The following is an 8588-nucleotide window of genomic DNA, read 5'->3' as shown; positions in this document are numbered from 1 at the left end:
CAGGAGGTTGCTCCACGTACATGGTTTCTTCAAGTTCTCCATTTAGAAATGCACACTTGACATCCATTTGGTAGACTTCAAAGTTTTTGTGTTCAACATAGGCAAGAAATATTCTAACGGATTCCAGCCTAGCTACAGGAGCAAAAGTTTCTTCATAGTCAATTCCTTCCTCCTGACAGTATCCTTTCACCACCAAACGTGCTTTGTTTCGTATCACGTTCTCTTCCTTGTCCATTTGGTTTCTAAAGACCCATTTGAGACCAACAACTGAGGCATCTTGAGGAGTTGGAATGAGGCGCCAAACTTTGTTCCTTTCGAATTCATTTAGTTCGTCTTGCATAGCTTGAACCCAATCGGAGTGATCAAGAGCAGTGTTAACTGTCTTTGGTTCAACTTTTGAGACGAAGGAGTTGAACATACAGAATTCTACTTTTGAAAATAAGGAAGTTTGTTTTGCCTTGAGTTGTGATCGGGTCAGAACTTTTTCAGAGACATTACCAACAACTTGGGAGACAGGATGATCTCTGGTCCATTTGACAAGAGGAGGGTAATTTGGATCATAGGATGGATCCAATTCAGCGTTTACCATCTCTTCTAGTTCGGATTGACTGTCATCGTCATCAAGTATATCATCATTCTCCCCCTCGACAGATAAGCTTGCTGGTGTGTCTTGAGTTTCTGGAGCTACAGGGGTTTCGGGTGGTGTCGAGCTTTCGGATGTAGACGCACCTTCGGGTGGTGTAGCACTTTCGGTTGTTGAAGTGCGTTCGGGAGCAGCTTGAGAGTTGTTCTCCCCCTCAACATGTGAGCTCGGTTGTGATGACGAAGATGAATCCTCCCCCTCAACTGAAGCATTGTGCTGTGGAGGTTCGTTGGAACATGATACTCCTTTATTCATTCGCTTTGCAGCATCTTCGACAAGTTGCTTCAGATGATCTACTTTGTTGTCTGCTGCACTGGCTTCTGAGAGAGTGGCCTTCTCTGGTTCATCAAATAACTCGACGAACTTCTCAAAGAGGTTTGCGATTGAGGCTGTGACTTGGCCAGTTTGAGGAAAGATTTCTCCAGCTGTGTCTTCGTTGGCCTTTAGCTTTTTGACATAGCTATCATCAAAAGTCACTTAATAAGTCTCTTCTATTTTCCTCGAGCGCTTGTTTAATACCCTGTACGCTTTAGAAGTGAGAGAATAGCCCAGAAATATCCCTTCATCGGCATTGACATCAAACTTGTTGCGGTGTTCTTTAGAATTGAAGATGAAGCACCGTGAACCGAACACATGGAAAAATTTGACATTTGGCTTCCTGTTGTTGATGATCTCATATGGAGTGAGAGTGAATCGCTTATTGAGATATGACATGTTCTGCGTAAAACAAGCTGCAGAGATAGCATCAGCCCAAAAATATAAAGGTAAAGAAGCGAAACTTAGCATGGTTCGGGCCGCCTCACACAAAGATCGGTTTCGTCTTTCGACAATCCCGTTTTGTTAAGGTGTGCAGGGAGCTGAGAAGTTGTGACTGGTTCCTTTTTCTGCCAAGAATTCTTCGAATTCTTTATTTTTGAACTTTAGCCCATTGTCGCTCCTGATGTTGCGAACGACTTTCTTCAGTTGTACTTCAACCTGCATGATGAACATCTTTAGCTTGTGAGTCGCTTCAGATTTATGCTTCAGAAAGAACACCCATGTAAAACGCGAGAAGTCATCAACAATAACAAGAATGTACTTGCTACCGCCGATGCTTTCGATAGATGATGGACCACACAAATCAATATGAAGTAACTCTAGTGGTTCAACAACTTTAGTGTTTATAATTGATGGATGACTTTGACGACTCTGCTTCCCCATTTCACATGCATCACATAAGTGTTCTCTATCGTATTTGAGCAATGGAAGACCTCGAACATGACCTCCAGTGACAAGTTTGTTGATGTCCTTAAAGTTGAGATGAGCGAGCCTTCGGTGCCACAGCCAACTTTCGTCAGATTGTGCTTTGGGTAACAGGCAGATAGCTGGATTCCCTTTGATGGGTTTGAGGTTCAAGGGAAACATTTCACCTTTGTGCTCCGATTTGAGAATAACTCTTTTCGTCTTCTTCTCAATTTTCCGAACCCTCATCGTCGAAGGAAACCTTGAGACCAGTACCTCCAACAAACTGAGATACACTGATGAGGTTATGCTATAATCCTTCTACGTATGCAACCTTCCTAATCGTGAAATCACCGTTTGTGATCATTCCATAGCCTTTTATGGTGCCGAAGGAGTTGTTCCCGAACTTGACATTTCCACCGTTTGAAAGAGATCAAAATTCTCTCAGCTCTTCCTTCCTTCCTGTCATGTGACGTGAGCAGCCACTGTCAATATACCATTCTTCATCAAACTGCTCGTCACTGATGACCTGCAAAAATTAAGCAGATTTAGGAACCCAAAGTTTCTTGGGTCCACGTGAGCCTTTCACAGGAACAGGAATAGTAAGAGAAATGTCAACAAGATATGTTCTTTTTATTAGTGTTGTCTCATCTTTCTTTTTGATGGTGAAAACCTTAATTTTATTGGGATTTGTTGTTTTTGGTTTGGATTCTGGTTTAGGTTTTTGGATTGTGGGATGATTTTGATTTGTTTCGATCGATGAAACCTTCGATTTTCCTTTTAGATCTGTTGAAGATTTAGGATTTTGAGAGCGAACATAATAGAATTTAGAATGGGGGTGAGAGGAATTAGAAGAATTTGAAGAGTTAGAATGAGAGGATTTAGACTGAGATGATTTCTTGACTTGAGATTCTAGGTAATCCTTTTGTTTTTGATCATTAGTGGGACCGAACCTAGAATTTTGGTCGCTTTTGCTCTCTAAACCGAACCTTTGCTTTCGGTTGATAGTGTTCTCCGAACCGAACCTTTGCTTTCGGTTGTCAAATTTTTCAGAACCGAATGTATCCTTTCGGTTGTTTTGACTTTCTTATGACCTTACAGTGTTTTTCTCTGACTTTAAATTTCTTTCACGATAATAGAAATAGGCGTTTTGAGATTGCCAAAACTATTTTCTTTCAGAGAGATTCTTCTTGTATCTCTGATTCCTTTGCTGTTTTTGATTTCTCACCTGCTTTGGCTGATGATGGATATTCGCTTTTGGTTTTTGCTTTCCGTCAGCTGGTTCACTTTGAACTGATGATGTTTCGCTTAAAGGAGTGACTTCTTTTGTAGGAATTCCTTTTTCTTCAGGAACATCTTTTGTACCACTAGTACTTGGTACGTCGAAGCTATCAGGCTTGTTCAAAGGTTCTGGCACATATCTGCCTTTGGTTTTCCATGATGTCCTTTCTGACAGACCAACTGTTTCGTCAGCATTGTCGATAGGAGCTGACCAGAAGAACTCAACGCAACCATCAACATTATCTTCGTTTACAATGGCTGTGAGTTCGGCAGTCTGATGTTCGGTTACGCCTGTGACCTTATACACCTGATTTGGAGTTGTCCTTACCTTTTGATATACTACTGCCTTTTCTGCAAGGATCGGGGACTTTTGTTGGGACAAACGAGCAAACTCCACTGAATTTTCTGAAATGAGATTCTTGTGGTTTTCGGGTTCGCTCTTGACAAATTCTGAACAATCAACTGTGTCCTCTACAGAAATTTCACTCATATTGTCGTCCTCATTAAGCTCAGATGCATTTTCAACATCAATTTTATTTTCTGAGCTCAAGTTGGCATTCAATGAGTCAAATTTTTGTATGGTTTCGGTCCTTAGTTTCAGTTTATCAGTTTCATCCAAAAGGTTTTTCAGCATGTCCTTATGGTCTTTGGACTTTATGAAATATTCGATTTTGTCTAGACCATACATATATGTCGGATTAACATCCTCAGACGAAACAACACTTTCACAATTATATGCTTCAGCATCAATTTCATCCTCCTTAAACTCAAGGAAGGGCAAAATCATGCGATGAATTTTCTGTCCTATTTCACAGTCCAAATGAAGCTGAGTGATATTAGTATAAAGACGCTTAGCAATTAAACAAAAGACATTTCTCTGTTTTAAAAGTTTTAAATTGTCTCTTTGCAAATAAATGTTTTCGTCCTTGGTTTTGATTAACTCCGACTCCTTCAGTTCGATCCACATCCTCCGTTCCTCACTCTTTGAAGACACCCTGCTTATTTGGTCAGTTAGGTTAGAATTGGTGACTCGTGTTTGAGTTAAACTGCTGTCTAGATGAGAGATTCTTGAATTAACATTTTTTAATTCTTTTTCAGATGAACTTTGTGGGACTTTGAATGCAATAAAACGGATTGTACCTTCTTGATTAATTCATCAAGTTTGTTGAACTGCACGCTGAGCGGTTTTGCTGTGAAGCACAAGTCCTCTCGTTCCTTTGTGTCTTCATTCCCACCATCCGTGTTGTATCCCCTCATCTGAGATACATCAGACACCATCAAGCATTTTCCACCGCTACCCTCATCTTTCGCCACATAAGCCTTTCCATGAGATGGCTTCCTGACTTCATCATCCTCAGAATCGGTTGACCAGACCTCCACGCCACCGAACTCATCATCCGCTACCGAACCCTGCACAATTAAAGCATTCATAGAAGGGTTAGCAGTAGATTTCTTTCTTTTGATCTCTTCCAGCTTTTTCAACAAGACAACTTCTTCGTCTTTCTCCTCATCCTTTTCTGCCATTTTCTTAAGGACACAATCTTTGGCATAGTGGTTCTTTCCTCCACAATAATAGCAGCTTACTCCCGAATCTCCTTTAGCTTTCGGTTCCTTCTTTGGTTCTTCTGCCTTCGGTTCTTCCCTGACCTTTTCAGAACTATAACTTCCCTGCCAATTTTGGTTCTTATTGGTGGGGAACCTCCTCTTGATGAAACTTTTTGGGTTTGACACCATCATTTCATAGTCTTTAGAGGTAAGGTCATAATCCTCTAGGTTGAGGTCTTCATCATCCATCACAGCTTTGCTTTTGGACAGAAGGGCCAATGAACCCAAGCTTGAGACCACATTTTTCTCCTGTAACACAATCTTTTCTTGAGATTTCAGAATGCCTACCAGTTTCGCCAAAGAGTAAGATTTGAATTGCTCATGCGCTTTAACAGTGGACACAACCGCTCTCCACTCAGATCTGAGACCGTTTAAAAAAGTAACCTTTTGTTCAATCAACTTCCTTTCAATATCATGTTTAATCATCTTACTAAGAAGATGATTGAAGCGATCGAATGTCTGAGTTACAGTTTCTTCAGGACTCTGCTTGAATTCACCAAACTTGGATAGAAGCAAGGTTTGAATGGAATGCTCAAGATCCTCGTCCGTAGAATACAGTTCTCGTAGCCTATCCCATATTTCTTTGGCAGTTTTGCATGAACTCACCAGCCTAAAAGTGTCAGATTGAAGAGCGAATCTGATTAATCTCAATGCTTTAATATTGCACTGAAATTTATCTTTTTCGTCTTGAGCAATATCTTTAACATCTTTCAAAAGATCATTGTATTCCTTCTGAGTTTTAATAATTCTTGAAGTTGCTGAATGAGCGAATGGTCCAGAAACGATTGCTTCCCAGATGAGATAACCATTGTCCTCAGATCCGATGACATAATCTTCAAAGTGATGCGCCCAGACTTTGTAATCCTGGGTATAAAGGATGGGAATCTTTGTCGTTGATCCAATACTGTTTGAGATGTTAATGGGATTAGATTGTGACTCGTCTATGCTTGATCGAATAACCTGTTTAAAAGATCAGACTTGTAATGTATTAAATTAGGGCAACACAAATAAATGTTGAGTTACGTCAATTATGGGATGACGGCTCAATAAATATTAGTTAACACGGAATAACCCTAATCGCAACCTTTTTCACAGAAAAGATGTGTATGAATTACACAGCCTCCCACTCTGATACCAATTGATAAGTTATTAAATAAACTTGAAGATCAATTAGATCTTTGTAACAGGAATTATGATGAACACAAAACAATAAACAAGACAAGTATGGATCAAAATATGTCGAATGATTAATTCAAACAATCCTCAGCAGAGCTCGACTAAGAACTTCCGCTGTAGAGGATTTAGGGTTACAAGAACGATAATAAAACTTCTCTGATTAATCTATTCTTTCGTTACCATCGTTAACCTAAGATGCATGCAAGCACCTATATTTATAATAAACCCTATCAAGCTCACGGATGGACAGGCCCATACCGGAGATACAAAATTGGACTAATAAATGAGCCTGATTGACGCAATACTTAACAAAACACGACCCAACAATAAGCAATGACTTTTCCCCGTTGCATGAGCACACAACCTAGGCCCTGATTGGATGCATCACAGTAGACAACGAAGTCCTCCGTCCCTATGGGCAGGGACAAAATAGGTGTGCTGCACAAGGCCTGCTTCAATGTTTGGAATGCAGTGTCTTGCTTCTCACTCCAACAAAAGGGTACTCCTTTTTGAGTCAGAGTTGTTAAGGGTTTGGCAATTCTAGAGAAATTCTGGATAAATCTACGATAGTAGCCAACGAGACCCAAGAATTGACGGATTTCGGTGGGTGTCTTTAGTGCTGACCAATTCTCTATCGCTTTGATTTTGGAGGGGTCCACGTGTATGCCTTCCTCGCTTACCACATGACCTAGGAAGGTTACTTTTCGAATCCAGAATTTGCTCTTGGAGAATTTCGCTTATGGCTTCTCTGTCCTTAAGGTTCCTAGCACCGATCTCAAGTGATGTCAATGATCTTCCTCACTTCTGGAATAGACAAATATATCGTCGATAAATGCAATGACGAACTTGTCCAGGAAAGGACGACACACCCGGTTCATCAGCTCCATGAACACTGCCAGTGTGTTGGTTATACCGAAGGGCATAACTACAAACTCGCAGTGACCATATCGAGTCCGAAATGCTGTTTTAGGAACATCGCCCTCATGGACTCGTAGCTGATGGTAGCCTGATCTTAAATCTATTTTCGAGAAGTAACTGTCTCCTTGAAGTTGATCAAATAGGTCGTCGATTCGAGGAAGAGGATAATAGTTTTTGACTGTGAGCTTGTTCAGCTCTCGGTAGTCAATGCACATCCGAAAAGATCTCTTTTTCACAAATAAGATCGGGGCTCCCCAGGGTGAGGAACTCGGTCTGATGAACCCTTTGCTGAGCAACTCATTTAGCTGACTAGATAACTCCTGCATTTCTGCCGGCGCTAATCGATAGGGAGATTTAGCTATGGGGGTAGCACCGGGGACTAAGTCGATGCGAAACTCGACTTGGCGTTCGGGAGGGATTCCCGGGAGATATTTGGGAAAAACATTAGGAAAGTTGCAGACTTCGGGGATGCTCTCGAGGTCTTTAACTTCCTGCTTCTCGTTAATGATGTGGGCTAGGAATGCATAACACTCCTTCTGCAGGAGTTTCTAGGCTTGGATGCATGAAATGATGCGAAGGTTTGAATCGGGTTTGTCGTTGTAGATTAAAAGAGTTTCATACGGGGAAAGATTGAGATGGATAGCTTTTTTGAAACAAAGGATATCAGCACGATTGGGGCTCAACCAATCCATATCGATAATGACATCAAAGCTTTTTATAGAGACTGGCATAAGATCGATGGGGAATGAATGGTCATTCAAAGTAAGGGTACAACCCATGAATATGTCATTAGTGCTCTCTTTCTCACCGTTAGCCATCTCGATGGTAAATGTTTCGGTTGAAGGTTGGGATTTATGTTTAAGGAAATGCTTGAATGCATGACTAACAAAACTTCTTTCAGCACCCGAATCGAAAAGAATGCATGCATACGAGTTATCGAGGAGGAACGTACCCGTCACAACGGTAGGGTCAGCCACGACCTCCTCTTGCCCCATAACTAGTACTCTCCCGGTGTTGCCAGTTGTTGTTGCCTTGGGACAGTTTCTCTTATAGTGTCCGATTTCCCCACAACCATAACAGGCTTGACCGACGCCTGCTCCAGATGCCTGAGCGGTTGGTTGGACTAGGTTTCTGCAGCCTCGAGCTAGGTGGCCCTTTTTACCACAATTGTTGCAGAGCATCTGACAACATGGACCAGGGATGTGCTGATGATAGCTGCACTTATTGCACCAAGGGAGGGTACCAGTATACCTACTGGTAGGTTCTTAAGTTGTAGGAGCAGCGACAGGGGTAGTAGCGGCGTGAACTGCTACCGTATGCTGTTTCTTTGAGGGATCATGCGAAGATTGACCCTTTCTATGCTTCTAGAATTTTCTCTTCTCCCCACTCCCATTATCCGGTTCAGGGCTGGCGGTCACTTCATCGAGATCGACTCCATGATCGATCAGAGTCTGTGCCAGGCACTTGGCGCTATCAAATTTAGCTGGCCAAGCAGCCAAGACATTTCCTTTGGTCGGCCGATTCAGCCCCCAAATGTATCTTTCAACCTTTTTGCTTTCCGGGGTGACCATTCCCGGGAAGAGAAGCGCTAGGTCTTCAAACCTAGATGTGTAGGCGGCAACGTCAGAACCCTTCATCTTTAGGTTCCAGAGTTCGTGCTCCAGTTTCTGCATTTCACCCCGAGGGCAATACTCAGCAAGCATGAGCTCTTTCAAGCTCTCCCAACCCATAGCATTTTCCACTG

This window comes from Lactuca serriola, chromosome 1, assembly GCF_051521515.1.
Source record: "Lactuca serriola cultivar US96UC23 chromosome 1, Lser_US96UC23_V15, whole genome shotgun sequence".
Lineage (NCBI taxonomy): Eukaryota > Viridiplantae > Streptophyta > Magnoliopsida > Asterales > Asteraceae > Lactuca > Lactuca serriola.
This window is presented reverse-complemented; position numbering follows the sequence as displayed.